This window comes from Mytilus californianus, unplaced genomic scaffold (genome assembly GCF_021869535.1).
Source record: "Mytilus californianus isolate M0D057914Y unplaced genomic scaffold, xbMytCali1.0.p SCAF_10, whole genome shotgun sequence".
NCBI classification, from domain to species: domain Eukaryota; kingdom Metazoa; phylum Mollusca; class Bivalvia; order Mytilida; family Mytilidae; genus Mytilus; species Mytilus californianus.
Window position 1 is genome coordinate 20,687,333 of NW_026262582.1, and position 22,683 is coordinate 20,710,015.

Below are 22,683 nucleotides of genomic sequence, written 5' to 3' on the forward strand. Positions count from 1 at the left end.
GAAAGTAAAATATTAGAGGGCGAGCGGGTATTGCGTTCAATGGAAACACATTTTTAGAATAAATTTTTACTGTCCACGTGTATTCTTATAATTCAGTACATGAAAACAAAAAAATGATGTCTTTATATACTAATATTTGAATTTCTTCAGTCAAAAATAAGAGTATTTGCCTTCTTATTATGTCAAAAATACTTAAACTAAGAAACAAATTTTACTAGCATTCCCTATTTTTCATTAATTTATTGAATGCAATATATTAGGATATTCAAGAGAATGAATATAGTTAGAAGACACATGGGAAATATTCGAAGTGAAAGTGACAACGCTATGACCAGTAACGAAAGACGACGAGAAAAAAAAAATTAAAAAACAAAACAAGTCAACAAGACATTTCGAATAGTTTTTATGATATTTTGAATGAAACCCTTGTTTCCACAGCACCTTGGCATTTAAATAGTTTTGGTTGTCCATTCCTTGATAAGTTGTCATTACTGATTCGATAAAAATCAATTGGTATGTTCATTTTGAAAGCATATACAACATGTACAAACCCTAATGGAAGTGAATATTATTTTAAATGATCTTCAAAAGAAAAATTATTCTGCCAATTAAAAATGAAAAAAAACATGTTGAATAGGGATTTTCTATAGCAATAAAAAAAGAGTCAACCATCCATATTCTAGAAATATACTGGACAGTGACGCATTCTATGTAAAAAATAGCATTTAAAGGTTATTTTACCCTATGATACAATTACATGCCACAACGAAGTATTGGTGCCCTATAAAACGATTATAACCAAAGTCCATTACAAAACCCTATTTACAAAATAGTCCTCAGAATGTGAATAAGTCCTTACTTTTATCTCTTTCATGTTTGTTTTAGCTGTGGTGATTATCCTAATAGCATAAACTAAAGCAGGAACACAATTTGTGTATAGGAAAGCTACACTATATATACATGATATATTTCACCATTTAACGCACAACCATGACTCTAGATTGAATAAGCATATCTTATAGATGATAATCCTATTTTCCCTATATGTGCGTAGGAAGCACTTTTTTAGAGTTACCTTGATGAGGAACACTCAAACGCAACATTTGAAAAGAAGAGGCGAAAGATGCTAAAGGGAAAATCTAAGTCATAAGTCGAAAACGAACAGACAATGCCATTCCTAAGAAAAAACGACAAACGACCAAAAGACAAACAACAGTATATAGAACACAACATCGAAAACTTAAGACTAAGCAACATGTACCCCACAACAATTACGGTGATCGCAGGTGTCCAAGAGGTGTATGTAGTATGCAGATTCTGTTCCATATGTGGCATCCATCGTGTGGAAGGCCAAGAATGTAGAAAGTACTTTAAACCAGAATGAAAACAATTAGAAAAACATGATAACAGTTGTTAGTCTTGATAAATGGATTTATGTAGATCCAATGGATTCCACCATCGACGAGTTCTGGATAAAAAAATTCTACATAAATGTGTTTTGGTGCAGACATTGCCTTATAAATTCCATTCCGAATGTTTGGTTGACAACGATTTAAATGCACATTTGTTATAACCAAAAAACGTCTTAACAAAAATACGGAAATCCTGGAAAGCTGACAAAACCAAACACTAGACTATATCAACTAACAGAACGACTAGAAAAAAAAGTCAAATGCCTTATTATTGTAATGGCAGTTTGAGAAGAAAATGGTAGGTTAAAACTTGTTTTATAGCTAGATAAACCTCCAACGTATATGACAGTTGTGTATAGTTCCGTTTTGTAAACATAACTGGTGAGAGCGACACTTATAAGAATGAAGTTAGCCAAAATTGTATAAACATATATAATACACAACTGACTAAGAAAGTTCCTAAAATTGTCTTACGATCTTGCGAGACCTCTAGTTTTGCAGTGCACAAGGTAATGCTTTTCTTTGATTGTTAATTTTGTCTTTACTCATAATCCATTGGAAGCTGAATGTGCACCAAAGGATATTTTATTCTTAGATACATGATTTTGTAACAGTTGTGTTTGGATCTGACCTCACTTTCAGTAAATGATAGCACTCTCAGATCTGTACTTTTCTTTTGTGTTTTGCTAGTAGTTTTTGTGCTTCGTATCGATTTGATGAGTTAAGCCCTTTTCATTTGGTGTTCATGGTTTGTTCTTATGTTGTGATGTTACACTCCTGTATAATATCAGAGGGATGGTAGGCGAGGCCGCAAACATTTTTGCCTGTCCAAAGTTAGGATGCTCTAATTTAATGGTTGCTTTTTTATTTGCTGCATATCATATTTGCTGTTCGTTTATTGTTTTGGACACACATTAGGTCGATAGTTTTTTTCATTTGAAATATTCTACATTTGTCATTTCGGGGTTTTTCATTGCTTGCTATCCGGTTAGTATTTTGCTCATTTTGAAGGCACAAAGTATGTGAACAATGCGATTCAAAGTTGCATTTTCATATTCAGAAAAAAGTTGATCAACACAGTTAGAAAGTTACAGGTTTGACAATTTTCTCAGCACGGTTGACCTCTATTTGTACTGTTATTCAATTAAGTCTTTATCTTAAAATTGATGCTTTCCTCTCATTTCACCGTGTTTTTCTGCAATAATAGTTAACGGAGATATCAGGTTCATTCAGGTGCAAATTGTTGTTTTATTCAAAAGATTAACTTGAATTACGTTGATCGAATCAAACAAAGACTTGCAATTTCTATCTTTAACAGATTGCTCTACAAGCTTGGATTATGTTTGTCTTATCTATTATATTTTAATACTTATGTAAACCTTCTTTTCATTTAACTGTGTGTTTTCATCAGTAAAAATAAATGTAAAAAAAAAAAAATCTTTCAGGTGTATATACATAAGGAAATACCTGTACCAATTCAGGTATATGACAGTTTTTTTCCACTCATTTGATTTGTTTAAGCTTTTGATTTGCCATTTGATAAGGAACCTTCCGTCTAGAATATTCCTTTGTGTTCGGTATTTTTGATATTTTACCTTTTTTTATCATAATTGAAAAATGATTAACTTGAATTACGTCGATCAAAAAAGAAAATAAACTTGCAATTTCACTCTGAAGTCTTTGATTCTCTGTTTGTTATTTTTATTTGTTTGAAAACGTCTTTTATTCTTATTCTACAGTCGGTGTTCTGTCCTGATAGTGAATACAGATTATTTTCAATTTAGTGAACAAATGTTTATTACTAGTACGTACTAAATACTGTCGTTGAAAAACACTTAAACATTCAGCTTTTTCTTTAATGGATTTCTCTGCATGCTTTCATTCTATTGTTTTTTTTTTAATTTTATTATACTTTAATCTCAACAGCGTTATTTCGTCCATCTAAAGTGAGTTTCTATCACTCATAGTAAATATAGATACCAGATTTTTGTTTTAATTGATTTATGAAAAACCGATAGCCTACTATTAATAAAAGATAACTTTTGTTCTTGTTATGTTTAATTCATAGTGGGCAATCTGTTCTCTCTTCTTGATCACCTGCTATTACGTGCATTGTACATTTCTTTTACAAAATTAATAGATATCTACTAAGTGTGTTTAATTGTACCGTTTAACTGTTATAGCAGGACAAAAGGTAGGTTGACTACAATATTTTTTTCTTTTGATGTTCAGAAAGAATTTTGTAAGAGCTATCTTCATATATTTCATTTCAAAATCATAATATTTAGTTTACCTTCTATTTACATCATGGTGCTTTTTCTCTGTTTAATCTTACCTAAAAAACTATATTTTTTCACAACTCGTAGCTTGAAAACAAGCCACTACTGCCAAATTAAACAGTTACGACATTCAAAACAAATGCAGTCAACTTTTATTGTTTTACATTTTTAACCTAGCGCATATTAATGGCAAAAATGTGTCTTTTAATTAATTTTACATGTACATGATGTATATAAAATATAAATGCATATTTTCTTGTTTCCCTGTCATTTTTCCAATCACCAATGTAGCAGCAAAAAATGATATACAACAACACTTATAGCAACAAAAAATTTATATCAGGGAATACAGACTTTATCAAAACAAGGAAAAACTGAAATAACGCTTTATATATTTGGTGCATCCAAAACAAATATCTGTATTCAACTTCATCATGTACGCTCAATCAAATAAAACCAAAGGCAAAGATTTACAAATACCTGGATACATGAGGCGCTATATGACTAAGAACACCTAAACGAATAGCCAACTTTATCTTAGGCCTGGGCGGAGCTACACAAGTGTTTACAGAATGGTCTTTACAGGTTCGCTTGTTATAAAATCATCACGAGCCTTTATAAAATATTGTAGCTATACAGTGAATTCTTTGAATAAAGCACTGTTGTTACATTAATTCATTGCTATATAAACTGAAAATATACTGTCAAATGTATCATTTAAAATTATATTTTTCAGGTTACGTTTTATGAAAAGAGCAATTATTCCAAATAAAATTGAGAATAGAAATGGGGAATGTGTCAAAGAGACAACAACCCGACCAAAGAACGGAAAACAGCTGAAGGCCACCAATGGTTCTTCAATACAGCGAGAAAATCCTACACCCAGAGTCGGGTTTCTGCTGGCCCCTAAATAAAAATGTGTACTAGTTCAATAAACATGGACGTCACACTGAACTCCAAAACATATTAGTGAACTAAAATTAAAAAACATACAAGACTAAGAAAGGCCAGAGGCTCCTGACTTCGGACATGCGCAAAAAAATGCGGCGGGGTTAGACATGTTTTGTGAGATCTCAACCCTCCCCTTTACCTCTAGCCAATGTAGAATAAACAAACACACAGCAATACGTACAGTAAAACTCAGTCTAAAAGAAGTCCGAGTCCGATGTCAGAATAGGTAACAAAAGATACTAGTACTTAGCAAAATGACAATGATACATAAATTAACAATATTACAAGCAATTACTGACATGCAAGCTCCAGACCTCAATTAAACTGATTGAAATATAATGTCTATGTCATATGAAAATCAAGCACAATCCCTCCCGTTAGGGGTTTAGTATCTTACCGTCATAAAATATATGAGAAGAACATATATTTAAAAAAGGGTTTTCGAAAGACATTAATAATCGGTAATACACAGATACTAAATGTTGTGAACAGTCTACATTTCCATAAATATATATAAGCAATAAATAATTAAGATGTGTTATTAGGGTTAAAACATGATTAGGACAGGATTGACATTTGTCAAAATATGTTGTAATCTAATTAAAAATTCATTTAGGTATACTGTTGAATATAGTGATTACCTCCCTTACAATCAGAAAACAGGAAAAATGTTGTGCATTTGTGCATTGCAGTCGGCTGTACTTACATGTACCACTAAATGTCAATGTTGATAAAAATCGTGAGTAATGTAGGTTCAAGAGACACGTAATGTCTTCCTCCCTTTATTTGTTGTAGAAAGACAATGGCACATTTTGATAGTACTTATTAGCAACAACTGGTCCTTCAAAAACATTCAGATAGATCTTCTAAGACCATCAAAGCATTCCTAAAGCTCGTAAAATATGGTTTAATTAATATAAGGTCAAATATTTTGTATTTATAGTGATGTACATTTAACATAAACCAGATGTTATGCTAGTTATAGTTTTTTAAATGGGATTTTGAATTAACAATTTTTTGTCATTATGTTTAATGATAGCCGAAACACGACAATTTTCTAGTTATTGAACGCCGTTTAAAAAAAACTATATAAGCTGTGTCAAGTATTATATAGTGTTGTAATCATGAATGCAATATTAGCCACTTGACATTAAAAAACAAATGATCAATCAATTCAATATTACATGTATAAATCACTCGCAATCAAACAGTAATTTTAACTGCACTTTGAAAAGTCACTGTGACTGTGACGGAAAATCATCTGTCATTCTATTCCATCACACTATGTGTACATTAACAATTGAAATAACTTTATTTTTACTTGATATTTATACTGTTCAAAGAATATTTGGTTTTCAAATCGTCTTTAGCATTTTGCAACCCCGTAGGCGTAATGCTTTAAAACGTAGTGTACTGACATCACTTCAGTTATATTTACATTCTAACCTTGCAGATCAAATACACTTCTAGTAAGACAAATGTCTCCTTAAACGGTATATCTATTTACGTTGTAAGTATTGTTTGTACATACAATCAAATCATTGTTAGTTGTGCAAGATTCAATCTCATTTCTGTACATCTTCCCGTTTGTATGAAATACCTTTTTTGTCCTGATTTGAATAATTGAGATACATAATATAGGAATAATATACTAAGTACTAATGATTTAGGTTATGCATGTTTAAGTTCTTGAAATATTACAAAGTGCCCTGTACATAATGTAATGAATTTAGGACAAAATACTGACCGCTAGATATTTGATCTGGTTTAAAATCTATGGGTCAGTATTTTGTGTTACTTATTTTCAGAACGGTTTAGGTGATAGATTTTTTGTCTTGCCTATCTGCATAGAATATGTGTGAATGTTTTTTTTTTTTATTGTAATAAGTCTTTACCTCCGATTGCAAGTGCTCTAATTATACCATATTGTTCGTCAAATCTTCATTTGTAATATTATTTAGTTAACTTCAAGATCCTGCAATTATCTTACACAGACCTTTGTAACAGTAATGTTATTTTTTGGGAGTGTTTTCAAATTTCATAGTAAAACTATGACAGAAGCTTTTTTTATGATTTGTGATATTATATCTAATCAAAACTTTAAAAAATATATTCTTAATATTTCGAGAAAAGTTAGTTGAGTTTGTTTTGAAGGTAGGTATACATTTTTCAAGACACGAACAACATGGTTAAACTTCCAGAAATGATTTGAAATTTACAATAAGCTACTTAAAGAACAAGAGATAAATTCTGAAAAAAAAGGTTTATTTTTGTTTTATTTTTTCGGATTATTACAATATTAATGATAATTCATGTCATATTATAGTTATTGCAAAAGGATACATTTCACAAACTTTGAAAGGAGTTAGTTCAGCAATAGAACTTATCTTATGGTAAAGTATGTTAAATACAGGATATGCAATTACATCTACTGACATCATTGTTTACTAAACCTGTCTCTGCAGATCTTGGTATAAATAAAAAAAAAACAAAAACAAAAAGACAAATAATACATAATTACATTGCGACCGAAACCTCTTCAGTGTCCACTTGAACCCAATTTCTAGTTCAGTAATTTAATTTGAAATATTTTGAAGGCACAAAGTATGTGAGCAACGCGAATAAAAGTTGCATTTTTTATACTTAGAAAATGTAAATCAAAACGATTAGAAACTTGCAAGCGTATCGTTGACTATTTTCTCAGCACGCTTGAGCATTATTTATGTTACTATATAATTAAGTTTTTATCTTAAAATCGATTCTTTCATCTCATTTCACAGTGAGTGTCTGCATTAACAGTTAACGGAGATATCAGGTTCATTCAGGTGCAATTTGTTTTTGTTTTTGTTTCTTCAAAATATTAACTTGAGTCACGTTGCTCGAATCAAACGAAGACTTGTAATTTTTGTCTATAACAGATAGCTCTACACGTTTGGTTTCTGTTTGTTTTATTTATTTCATTTTAATACTTATGTAAACATTCCTTTCATTAAACTCTGTGTTTTCATCGGTAAAAGTTAATGTAAAAAACAATTTCTTCCGGACAAATTTTATATCTTTAAAAAAAAAAAGAATAACTTGAAAAAGAATATAAGCTTGCAACTTCACCCTGCAGATGTTATGTTTGTTATTTGGATTTATTTGAAAAACGTCTTCATGCTCATTATACAATCAGTGTTTTGTGCTGATAGTTAAAAAAGATCAAATTTCCATCTAATGAACACATTTCTATAAAAATGAATATCGTCGTTAAAACACACTGAAACGTCCAGCTTTTTTGTTAATGGATTTCTCTGCATACTTTGATTATATTTTTGTTTTGTTTTATTTCATTTCAATCTCAACAGCGTGCGAGTTTCCATCACTTAGTAAATTTAGATACCAGGTTTATGTTTTGAATTATTTTTAAATACCTATAGCACACTATTAATAAACGATAACTTATGTTTAATTCATAGTGGGTAATCTGTTCACTTTACCGGAGCACCTGTTATTCCGTGCATTGTTCATTTCTTCCACAAATTAACAGATATATATCTACTAATTTTGTTTAATGTAACTTTTTAGATATTTTTATATGACGTTATAGCAAGACAAAACGTAAGGTGACTTCGTATTTTCTCTTGATTTTCTGAAGGCATTTTCTAAGGGCAATCTTCTCATATTCTATATAAAAATTCTATCTTTTAATTTACCTTCTACTTACACTATAGTGCTTTTTTTCTGTTTAATCCTTACAAAAAAAACTAATATTTTATCACAACACGTAGCGTCAAAACTAGCAAAATGATCTATAATTTGTTTTCATATTTTTAGACATATCACCATATATACTACAGTATGGCAAAATATGAAACATTCCATAATTTTGTAAATTATCCCATAACATTTGTGATGTTGTAGTATCGTACTCCTATATAACAGAACGAATGTAGTATGTTTCGTTTATGAGCAGAAATGTATCTCCATTTAGCAATTATATTTCATATCATTTTGACATAAACGTTATCTGAACTCGAAACACAATCTCATAATTTACTTGTAATGCCTCAATTGAAAACAAAACATTAAAAATAAATGCAGTCCATTGTCAAACATTTGATTGTTTTATATTTGTACTACAAAAACTCACTCATATTAACGACAAATGCTTTTTTTCAATTATTTGTACATGCTTAAAAGCTATGCATGCATCTTTGTTTGTTTTCTTGTTACTTTGCAATCATCAGTATAGCCTTTTGTCGCAAAACAGCAGAATAAGACATAACACCACTTATATCACAAAGACGTGTATATCAGGATATATGTTTAATGTTGCACTTTGTTCATAAAGCTGTTTCACAAACCACGCCTCTTAGATATTTAATATTCATAGATATTTTGTTTTGTTTATTTACTGGTTCTCATATATGATTTTCATATTTCATCTCACAGAGACTCAACATGGGAATTTTACTAATACCATTCCAAATGGATAGCGGTCAAATTGATTTTGGAGGAAGACGTAAACTAAAGGGAGGAGTAGAACATAAATTTATCATAAAATTCATAGAAGTTTTAAAGATATAAATGTTGAAAATACCGCACAACCCAATTTTTGACCTTTGAAAAAAAATATTGTTCATATGAACTTTCCATTTATGGGAATACTTTTACGAAACTTAAAAGTAAAAGGTTTAGCAGTAAAAGGAATTCCTATTGGAAATTGCATTGTATTATATTGTATTATGTTTAAAGAGGAACAACTTTGGCATGCTTAATGAAAAGTAAAATTATTTCTAAAGAGATGATTTTAAAAAGTTTTTCGAGGACATTAATTTTTGATAATACACAGACATTAATTAATAGTTACATTTACCAGAATTTTGGGAACAGTTTATATTACCATTAGTATATCTTAGCAATAAAGATGTGTATTAAGGTTAAAACATGATTAGGACAGATTTGGCATTTGCAAGAATATGTTGTAATCTTATTAAAATTCAATGAGGTATACTGTTAAACATAGTGATTGAAATGCGACAACTGCCTTTCAACGATATGTTATACCTATCATAAACGTATAAAGGAGTAATACCGCAATTGATTTTCCCTTTAAATATTTGTTAAATTGGTAGTTTTAAAAAAATTGTGCAGAATTTACCTTTATTTCGTATTAAAAAAAATACTTGGTATGAGTAAAGTTTTATTCATTCCAATACTACAGTAAAAATTTCACACAACATTTCATTGCAGATAAGAAAATAACCATCACCAGAAGTAAATAAATCAACTTCTCGTCACTGGTTTTCCAGTTTATAAGGTTTAATAACCATGTTACCTCAAGTTTCCAAAAATATTCTATTGGAATACCGAATGAAAACAAAAGTACTTTGACACACCCAAGATACATGTTTATGACTCAGAAAAAATATTCTGCAAAGAAATGCAGGGTTTATTTCCTACAACTGTCAATATCAAGGGATTTTTGTTTCTTTGGCCCTTTTTTGTATGAAACCGGATGTGACGTAACATGATTTTGTGGTATTACACCTTAATATATATATATATATATTATTGGCAATCTATCTGCAGGGTTTCTTTGTGGAAATCTCGGCAGTATATTTAAATATTTTTTTAGAATGTAACGAACAAACATTATGAAGATAACGGTAAGTGTTGTTGACAATATTAATTAAATGGAATGGAGACAGGTTTTCGTTGAAATTGTTCATATACTACAACCTGTCAAATATTGCCGAAAGTACATAGCTATTATCAAGGGGAAAAATACAGCTTTAAGTATTTCATCACACATCCATTATGTATACCTATGAAAATTAGAAGATGCGGTATGATTAACAATGAGACAACTCTCCATAAGAGACCAAAAGACACAGACATTAACAACTATAGGTCACCGTACGGGTTTGAACAATGAGTAAAACCCTTACCGTATAGTCAGATATAAATGCACCGAAATTACAAATGTAAAACAATTCAAACAAGAAAACTAACGGCCTGGTTTATGTAAAAAAAAAAAGACCGAAAAACAAATATGATATACATAAACAAACGACAACCACTGATTTACATGTCTTAACTTGGGCTGGTACATACAGAATATGACGGGTTCAAACTAGTTTGAAGGCGTGCCGACCCTCCCCTAACCTGTGGCAGTGGTGTAATAGCACAACATAAGAACAAACTATAAAAATATGTTTTAAAGGACTTAACTCATCAGATCGACACAAAGCAGAAATCTTCTAACAAAAACATATTTACTTTTCTCGTTAATATTTGAATATATACAAAATTCATACATTCTCCTGGATCGAAATAAAAAATAACTTTAGCAGATTTTTTCACGTTAACATCATTGTTTTTTTTACAAAATTATGAAAGAGCGCCTTGAAAAACCTCATGCCACAGGTTTATATCTATTCTTGTTGATGATGATATTTTGGTCTTTTTTTCAGAAAGTTCTTCACCTCTCAGTCTTGAAAGATATTTGGGTTGCTCGTAATACGATGGCCATAGGAATCATATAGAAATTCGAAGATACACGATGTCCGATGTAACTAACGTTTACCTTAACATTAAACCTGTACTGGGTCTTTATGTTTATTAAAAATAATATGTGGTTCTATCTTTTCCAAAAATGAAGGTATACAGATTTAAACAGTAAGGTCATTAACTTTAGAAGATAAGTTGATGATACCTATTAATACAATTGTTAATATATCATTGTATAATTATGTAATTTTCAGAAAATGTCATTAATTATCTTCAAGTTTACAATACGCGGGAACAGTCCCATACGACAAAACGCTGTTATTATACGCGTATATTCATAGTGTGGGCGGATAAAACATATTATATCACACTCTGAAAATGAAATGGAATTAATTTATCGATATTTGACCAAGTTTGTATTAAAATTAATGCCTATCAATGTTTTTATGTATAAGTAAGACATCGTCAAGTCAATAATTTCTACGATGTTCAATGGGTTTTGCATTTTTAACAGAACCTCAAAATGTATCCATTATTATGATTATGGTATAATTGCAAAGGAGCGTCACGTTTGATGCATGCTGTATGTCTTCTAGTCAGCTTTAAGGGTCGCAAAAACAAACTCATTAATGAACAATGCAGACTGTAGAAGTTTGAACACATGATGTGGTCAAATGTACACCAAAAAGGTAGCATGAAACAATTCCAACCGCTTTTTTTTGTTACCATAATTGCAGTAAAAAAATTCAAGACTAACGGTCCAAACATTTAGTGAAGATAGTTTATAAGATCTTGACACGTTTCAGAAAGGGTATATTCTCTTAAAGATTAAAAGATTGTGTACAATGGATGTCTAATGTGCTTGCGACATTTTTTTTTATGAATATACCCAGGACTCCCAATCTTTTTAGTTTAGTATGTACCTCTTTGATAAAATCATGTACGTAGATTGTCCTTTGAACTAATAACTCTCTTTAAATATTTATTTATCAAAAAACTTAATTTGTTTCAGTCTTGAGATTTGAAATAATGATTGTCATGCGTATGAAATATGTTAAATTTATGCATTTACAAAGACGAGCAAAACATAAGAGAATATAAAATCTACAAATAAAACACAAAAAAAAAAGTTTTTTGGGGTCTACTATGGCGATTAATTTAAAAGGCATGTAGTATTGTTATACATTATATATGTATATCTATATTACCCTTTGGAAATTGTATCAATGGAGTGATGTCTCCCTGAAGTATACATTAATCCCTGTATTGTTGTAGACTATGCGACACAATAATTTTTTTTTTCAAATTAAAACGAGCTCCATTTTATCTCATTTCTCATATGGCAGAAAATTTAAATATATTCTCCTCACAGTATCTAGTGTCTCTTTGTTCATAATACAATTTAAATCATTTTTCTTATTCGAATGACGAAATAAAAATGTTAACTTCATTGACCAGAACGTTTTGATAGTTGTGAGCTACTTCAGTGACTGAAGACTACAATGCTAATCATTCTACAGACAGTGATTTAAAGACTTCATTTGATGGTAATGATACAGATTATAAAATTATAATGGCTTATGATGGAGGAGGACGATAACACATTATTCTTCACTAAAGCCCTCGTAGCTGTACATGTCATTATATGCCGTTATATACGTAAAAATAGCAGAAATTAATTTTTTTTTGTCACATCTACTTGCAATTTCTAATTGCAATGTCCTTTTGGTATCTTTAGCCTCACTTGAAATCATGTTGTCGCTGAAATACACATCTTTCGTTATAATGAGAATAAAAGTATATGGAAGTGATTATTATGTATTGCCGTCTGTAGTAATAAAGGAAGAGTTAGAAAAAAAAAACATAAGAAATAACAATGTGTGAACGTGAGGTCACCAGAGCGTTGCGATTTTCTTTGTATATTTTAGTTTAGGAGAACATCAACTAAATATTAGACTTTAAGACTTGCCCTCTGTAAATGCAAATTTTTTAAATCAGTATTTTGTGGCGTTTACTTTTTTTTTTGTGTATTGATGTTTTTGTGCGTAGTGTCGATCTGATGATTCAAACCCTGTCAAACAGATTTAAACCGTTTGTTTTTATTGTTGTGTTTACAAGTTATGGGAAAGTTAAACACCTCTGTCATTGTTTTGTGCAAGTACCAAACTAGGAAACCTATAATTCAGTGGTTGTCTTTTATAGATACTGTCTTACGCATTCATGTGTTGTGCTTTGTCATGTTTGGTGTTTATAAATCATAGATTTACTCTATTTCGCTATACCTTGAGTTTTTACTATACGGAATAAGTTTTGTTCTTTATTGATTTCGTTTCGATTATTTGTAATTGATCGTATGAATAATTGTCTCAATGACGATCATTTTGCATTTCCTAATGTTTACAAATAACGTCTGGTAATGACAAATTTAGAAATGCTTCATCATGTTTAATCTGAACTATTGTGACAAGTAGGGTATCATGTTGGTTTATTGAATATATAAAGATGTAAATTGTTAGTTGCGAAACAAATTATGTAAAAATTTTATAAATACACATTTAACCAGACTTGTTGATCATTTAAATGTTGTCAAATTTATCTGAAGTAAAAATAAGTACAATTGGTGTCTGTTTTGTTTGGCTGAAGGTAACAATCATCTTTCAGCAGTAAACTTGGATGTACATCTAAAGGTAAGCCGCAGTTGATCTTGAAACATATTGCAACAGATTAACACACATGTAACGCATACATTTCTCAACAAGATATTGTGTTTAGAAATAAATAGAATTGTAAATACGATAGAATGGTAAACAGTATTGTGATAGAATGGAAAAGGATGTACATACAAATAAAATACGCCAAATTGGCAAATCCACAAAGGGACCACATTGCAATTGTAATATATTTTATTCAGAGGTAAGTGAAAGTATATAAGTACATACTGAAAAACGCATAAAGTAGCAATTTCTTTTAAATAAAATATATTTTCTTTCGCATTTTTGTATAATCTGACTGTACAATTGTATATATTCATTATAGTTGGTTCAACAACCGTAAATACTTAAAGGGTCTATCAAATAGTTTACCATGATTATCATTTATATTACGAATACAAATATTTAAGTTCTATATGGAGAACTGTAATTAACAGTTTTTTCTGTAAATGACAATTACGTAGCTGTAATCCTTAATTTAAACCTATTTCATGTATATATACTACTTCATAGTAAAAATTATAATGCATAAGGCATAGGACACGAATAGTTACCTCCACTTAATTGATAAACTCTCAAAACGGTTAAGTAATCTTTCAAAATTCCACAAACGCAATAAGTTTAAAACAGAGATGAAAGATACCAAAGGAACAAACTCATAAGTTGAAAATAAACTGACAACGCCGTGACACAAAAAAGAAAAAGACCAAAGGCAAACAAGAGTACACAAAACGCAAGAAAGAAAAAACTAAAGACATGAACTAAACGAGAACCCGTTGGTGATCTCAGGTGATCTGGAAGGGTAAGCAGTTCCTTCTCAACATGTGGCACCCGTCGTGTTGCTCATGTACATACAAAACCGGTGATCACTTTAATTCGGTAGGTCACATTCGGGAAAAAGAAGACAATTAAATTATAAATGCAGGATAAAAGAGGCCGCATTTTGTCATAAAGAATTGTACCAAGAATGTCCTATAAATCAACATTTTTTACAGTTATGAAAAAGTACAACAATATTGAATGTATACATGTACATTCAATAATATTTGAAACCAAAACAGTTAGAATATAAACACTGATACTCATCATGAAGAGCTTTTGGACCAGAACATTAAATTGTACATTTTTAAAAAAGGGAAGATTAAGGTTTGCATTTTTTGGCTTATTTCATGTTTCAAATCCAGAAATTCCTTCTAACTTATTTGACTGTCTGGTTACAGTAATTTACATCATCACTAGTTGAAATATTTATAACAATAAGGAGAAGAGGTATGAAGTGGATATAAACAATTATAGGCAACCGTACGGCCTTGAACAATAAGAAAGATATACCATATAGTCGGCTATAAAAGACCACGACATGAAACATATGAAACAATTCAATTGAGAAAACCAGTGGCTTAATGTATAACAAAACAATTAACACAAAACACATATGACAGCCATAAACCAACGACAACAACTGAAATGCAGGGTCCTGACTTGGGACAGGCACATAAAGAATGTTGAACATGTTTGTGAGCGTTCAACCCTCCCCCTAACCTGAAACAGTGGTGATACAGCACAACATAAAACAAGCATTAAAAATCTTTTTTTTTTTTTTAAAAAAGCTTTACTCATCAGATCGATACAAAGCAGAAAAACATCAAACATAAACACAGATCAGGCGTGACAGGGTATTTATCCATCCATCATCCCTAACAAAAAAAAGGACACTAAGTACAGATCTGAGAGTACTTGCAGTTACTGACAGCTAGTTCAACGCCAATAACAACTAATTAAAAAATCATGTATCTAAGACTAAAAAACCAATCAGTACACAACCAACATCCAATGAATATAGTGTAAAAAGGTCATTAACAGTCAGAGAAAACATGACCGTGTGCAATGCCAAAAAAAAAAGAATCGACAGATTGTATTACTGCTAAATGACATATGTGTATAACAAAACTATAAGAATGATTTTAATTTACTGATAACAACATATATATTTATATCAATAAAAACAATATTCAAAGATATAATTACAGTGTTGAATTAGTAACCTTTTAGAAAAAGTTTGTTTAAGGGATTGATAAGTTTACCCGAATCGTATATACATTTTCGGGCTCGGTAAACAGCATCACCGTAAAAATTTAGGATGTGCTGTTCCGTCTGAAATAAGTTTTTTACAGATATAGACATACTTGCAAACCAAATCTTTGTATCTATGGAAGATATAAGTAAAGATTTCAAATAGTAAAATAACAAAAATACCGAACTCCATGGAAAATTCAAATCGGAAAGTCCCTTATCAAATAGCAAAATCAAAAGCCCAAACACATTAAACGTATGGAAAACAACTGTCATATTCCTGACTTGGTACAGGCATTTCCTAAACAATTTGTGTTAATAAAATGGCTGATTTAAAAATTTATCAGTAATACATAGATTACGCTCATTGAAATCCAAAACGTCACTACAGGTTGCACTTTGTAAATACAGCTGTTTCTCAAACCACGCCTCTTTTGGGGAGATATAGAATATTCATAGATAATTAATTTGGTTAACATACTGGTTCCCAGTTATGATCTTTATGTTTCATCTCATAGAGACATAACTTTGGAATGTAACCAGTAAATATACATATGCATATTGTTTATACTGAAATATGTGGTAATCCTACAGTCAAGGTAGGGATAGTTAAGAAATTTAATGTTAGTTTAAACTCTTAAACGTTCGGGGCATATAAACGTTGAAAATATGCCGCACAGCCCTATATTTTGACCTTTGAAAAAAATTGTAGTGCATATGAGCTTTCCATTCTAGGATATGATTTTTTTCAAAACTTCATAGAAAAGTTGCTCAGTTTTAACCGTTAAAGGAGTTCCTATGGGAAATTGCATTGTCAATATTTACAGAAATGCAACCTATAGACACGGGCATAACGAACAAGTTGGGATATATAAACACCGTAAGATGGTGCCAGAGGAACATCACCGTCCACGGAAAATTAACAATAGGGAAAGAAAAATTATTCCTTTTGTCGTGAATTTATGTGTAGATTTTCTGTGTAAAGCTGTAAAATATATAAATCTAGGGAAGGACACTTATTGCTTTTGATATTTGATTTATTAAAAGTAAGTTGTTGTGGGTAAATTTCGGCAGTATATTTAGAGAATACTTGATTATTTAAAGTAAATAATTTTATCAAAACAATGGTAAATGTTGAATTTATCAATTAAATGGAATGTAGACAGGTATTTACAAAGGGGCACAATTGGTGCCTATAGTAATACCTTCACTCTGTCGATAAACATCAATCTGTCAATAAACTTTATTGCCAAAACGTAAATTAATGTTGTCAAAGTCTGAATGCTTGTTTTTTTTTTATATACGAGATGATATTAATTTTCCTGTTTCCCAGGGCAAACCATTGACGTAATATTTCTTTCGTATATATGAAGGTTGTCATTGCATGAAATTCTGGATCAACCATAGCATCCGACTCTTGCTATAAATACGCTTTTATATTTAAAAACAGAATTTGGTAAAGATGCTTATGATTTTAATGTTAAGTTGAAAAGAAAAGTCTGAATATGAATTTATTTTCTTAAAAGCAGACGCTTAGGTTTTTTGGGTATCTGTCAATGAAACTGAGTTTTAAGATTGCAAATATGTTACTTGATCTAATAACTTTCATTGCTTACGCTAGAAGCATTGGAAACATGGCATTTATGATGGTAACAGTTGTGAAATGTTCAACGTTACTGCTTGATGAAGCTGTTTAGAAGTGTTTTACATGACCGTACACGTCGCTAGTTTAAAATTGTGACTGTTTGACTCTTGATTCAAATCCTGTCAAATGCAGAATCTTGAAGATTATATCATTTCAGCAAAATTGTAATTGTGATGATAACATTATAAACCTGATATGCCTTACATTTACATACTGCCGATAAAAAAAAAAAAAAAAAAAAGCAACACTCTTTTAAAATAAAATTTAGCTTTGTAAATAAGACTTTCCATTAAACATGTAGTTATCATTGGTAACACGTTTGTTGATATATGTACATGATGTAGATCAGAATCCGTTTTTATTATTTTATTTCCCCATTGTGCATTTCTGAGTTGCAGTCGGCTTTACTAAATTGCAATGTTGATAGCTCGTTTATAATGTAGATTGAAGAAAAATATAATCCATCCTCACTTTATTTCTTTGCGAGCGACAATGGCATATTTTTGATATTCTAGAAGCGTACTAAATATTTCTCTAGTGTTTAATTCACATAAGGTGAATTATTTTGTAAACAAAGTGATATACATTAAACAATTTGTATATAGAGACGTTATTTACAAACCGTGTTTTTGAATGGTCTTATAAATGTTATTAAATTTTATAAGAAACGTAATGGAATCATACATTCATTTTATAGTTAGTGACGTTACTACTGGTTTAAACATGTGATCATGGTAGTACTGCTGTTGATGCAGGTGGTCGTCAAAACTGTTTTTATACCAAGCTGAATTGTGCGTCTCAATACTTGTTTTTTGCTTTTTTTTATCGAAAAGATCAGATATGTTGCCATGTTTCTTAAAGAAGATAATTGAAGTAATAATTCCTACATATATTGATGGTTTTCGACGCATACCATTCTGGCAAAAACAGAGGATCCGACTCATGCTATAAATATACTATTATACTCAATTAAAGTCGCTTAATAATGATGTTAATGACATCCAAGTTTACTTATAAGGGAAAAGATTAGATAGGAAATTTTGTTTACAGACAAAAAGGGTTTTTTTTTGTTATCTTTCATTAAAACCAAGTTTTAAGATCGCAAATACGTTACATTTGTCATACAACTATCATTGTCCACGCTAAAAATAATAGAAACATGGAATTTCTGATGATAAAATGTTCAAAGTAACTGCTTGATACCTGTTTAGAAAATGCGTCACTCGACCATATACGTCGCTGGTTAAAAAAAATGTAACTGTTAGAGTCTTGATTCAAACACTGTCAAATGCAGAATCTTACAGAGTGTTCCATTTGAGCAGAATTGTGATGATAACATTATTACCCGGATGTAAACTACCTGGCATTTACACACTACCGATAAAGAAAAACTAACTTTATGAATAAGACTTATCATAAGACATGTACTTTTCACTGTCAACATGTTTTGTGGTACATATAGAGAAGAATCTGTTTCTAATATTCTATTTACCCATTTTGCATTTGTGAGTTACAGTCGGTTGTACTCAAAACTAAATGGAAATGTTAATAGCTCGTTAATAGTTTAGATTCATGAGAAATATAGTTTCTACCTCCCTTTTTTGTTTGCGAGTGACAATGGCACAATTGGATATTACTTAAAAGCAATAAATTGTCCTTCGTAAACTTTCAGATTTATCTTTTTAAAATATTAAAGCATTCTAGAAGCTTGTAAAGCTATTTCTCTAGTGTTTAAATGACATAAGGTAAATTATTTCAGAAATGTAGTTATGTTCATGAAACATTTAGCTCAATTAGTTTATTACAATACCTTGAACGAGTAAAAATGATTATTCATCGGAAGAGTTAATATTCTTTTCATTAGGTAAATCATATAAACCAGATGTTACGTTATCTATACTCAAATTGTTTATTATATGGGACTTTGAATTAACAATCTTCAGACAATATGTTTAGCGAAAGTCATATCACGGCAAATGTCTGCCTATTGAAGCCGTTTAACCAAATGATATATATCGTGTCCAATATAATATATTGTCTTTATCATGTATGAAATATAACCCACTAAATATAACAGCCAACAAACTATAAATCAATTAAATATGACAAGTATAAATCACATGCAATTTAACGGTTATTTTAGCTGCATTTTGAAAATCAACTGTGACTTTGACGGAAAATCATCAGCAGCTTCGTAGTAAATAGTGCTCGTCCTATTCAATCATAACATTTTCACACCCGAGGTGTACATAAACAATGGGAATTACTTTAATTTTATTTTGCACGAATTAAACAAATAATTATACAACCAACCCTGACCTAAAAATATAACTAATTTACTATGCAGCTATATAGATTTACACAATAAAGTGCAAATATGGTCAGTTTTTATTGATGCGGTCAAACAATTCTGTTATACGAGTCAGTCTGAGGTATCAGAACTAGTGAAATTTATTTATGATTCAATATTTTGAATAAAAAGAGGACATGCTGGCACTCTTAATTGATGCGGACACACTTTTGTAGTCATTGTGTTCCAATATTGCTGTCATCTTAATTTTACAATCCATCCTGACATAAAAATAGTACTGATTGACTATGTGACTATAAGATTTACATAATAAAGTGCAAATATTGTCAGTTTTGGTTGATGCGGTCAAATAATTTTGTTATACAAGTCAGCCTGAGGTATCAAAACTACTGAATTTTTTTACGATTCAATCTTTTGAACAAAAAGAGGACATGCTGGCACTCTATATTGATATATTCAAAAGTTGAGAAAATAAAATTCGTACTTAAAATTCCGATTTTAGGTTATTTAAATCATTTCCAATTATAAAAAGAGAAATTTGGTCTGTTTTAAGTTATTTTTCTTCTTATATTGTGCTATTACACTAATGTCCAAGGTCAAGAGGATAGACAGTGCTACCACAAATATGTTTAATCCGCCAAAGCCAGGATTCTCTTGTCGTTTATTGCCGATTATCATATTTGTTTTTCGTTTATTGGTATGCGCATATACATTGTAGATCTTTTATCATGTTTATAGTTATATATGCCGTATGAGTTTTGCTCATTGTTGAAGGCCATACTGTGATCTATAGTTACTTCCCTTCACTGTCATTTTGTGTGGAGCTGTCTTATTGGTATAATATCACATTGTCATATTTTGATATAACTAAATCTAACAAAGACATCAGCACAAAGGTTTGTACATTGTTGTAGTAGAGTATAGTAAAACGTAATGAAAAATACACTCTCTCGTATAAGAAAAAAGGAAAATGAGGATGTTAAATTTGATGTATGCCTTTTTATGCTTCTTTGTTACATTTCTTTGTTTTTATAGTGATTAAGATGATAACACAATGTTGACTGTTGTACCCCTATTTTTGACACTTTACCTATTGTGTCTGTTTGTTTTGTTCACGTATCGTTCTCAATATAATGGAATTTGATGCGACTATCATACAAATGAGAGGTTTAGCTAGTTATAAAACCAGGTTCAATCCACCATTTTCTACATAAGAAAATGCCTGTACTAAGTCAGGATTATGACAGTTGTTATCCATTCGTTTGATGTGTTTGAGTTTTTGATTTTGCCATTTAATTAGGGACTGTCCTTTTTGAATTTTCCTCGGAGTTCAGTATTTTTGTGATTTTACTTTTTTCGATAAAGTACAAATGAAGTAAAATATAGATACAAGTGTGTAAAAAATAAAAACAATACCAAAAACAAAACTTCATTCATCCGAATCGCACCTTTCGACCCGGCTGCATCTGAAACGTCCAAAATCAAAAAACATGAAGTCTGGTAGCATAACAACCGAGTCACGTAAACGAGTCATATGACCAAAAGGAACCTGAAAGAACAATGACAAATAGAAACTTCAGTTGCTTTCCTTAATATAAGTAAAGGCACGGTTTGTCACATCCTTGATTGTTTTAACAAGAGAACTAAAAATGAGGTCGAAGATAATATAGGAACAAACAAAACTCCTCAGTCAATAAGAGACCGAAAAAACAATTACAGAAAAACAGAAACGAAGAAACGACAAACACCAATCCACAGAGCGGCGTATAAATGAAAAACAAATAATGCCTGTGTCACATGAACCCACCAAAAAATTTATAATTAAGCATGACAAACACAGGATATCCCATTAAATTTAATGTCATATTGGTGTAAATATATATGCAAGCTTTTTCTGCACGATAGGATGAATTTATTATTAACAGCAACCAAGTAATGTATGTTAACATAGCGAACGATATATCGACAATTTCACTCTAAAACCTCTTTTTAAGAGTCTAACAACTACTAGTATTATTTTTCAGTAAAAAAGATTTTGAATTACTTTTGAAAAGATAGAGTATGTTAGCAATTATGTTATTTTAAGTGCCAGTCTTTGTAAGAATCAGGCAATTTTGAAAAAAAAATATTGCAGAAAATACCACAGACCTTACCATCCTATTTTGAAGTTATCCTTGTCCTGAGTTAGAAATGGTAGGTCTCTAGATGAACTTAGGTTAGAGTGATAGAAATTTACGGAGTTAGCTACCCTTAAAAGAGGGGCGAAAGATACAAGAGGGACAGTCAAACTCGTAGATCGAAAATAAACTGACAACGCCATGGCCAAATAATAAAAAGACAAACAGACAAATAATAGTACACACGACACAACATAGAAAAATAAAGACTAAGCATTACGAACCCCACCAAAAACTGGGTGTGATCTCAGGTGCCCCGGAAGGGTAAGCAGATCCTGCTCCACATGTGGCACCCGTCGTATTGCTCCTGTTATTACAAATCCGGTAAATATTCTAATTCGGTAGGTCACATTCGTGATGAAAAAGGAAGTGGATTGTAGTTACGACATAAGGAACATATCTGATATCATCTGTGAAACGGTTATTCCATAACGGTCAACCAACTCGTGATGGCGTCCGTAAAATTTACAAAAGGATGATTTCAACTTCACCATTTGGAACTCTTGGTTTGATAGCTTCCTTGTGAGCAGCAACCCTCTATCAAGAAAATCATGATAGGAAATACAAGCCCGGGAATATCGTATCGATTGGGAGATATATACTCCGTATGCAGGCGCTGCTGGAATGTT

The 22,683-nt window shown here is 30.8% G+C and overlaps 1 protein-coding gene across 2 annotated transcripts in view; it reads left to right on the top strand.

Moving 5' to 3' along the window:
• Window positions 1-22,683, top strand: part of LOC127717754 (cardioacceleratory peptide receptor-like) — a 94,266-nt gene that overhangs the window by 10,819 nt on the left and 60,764 nt on the right. The gene's annotated exons all lie outside the window — the stretch shown is intronic.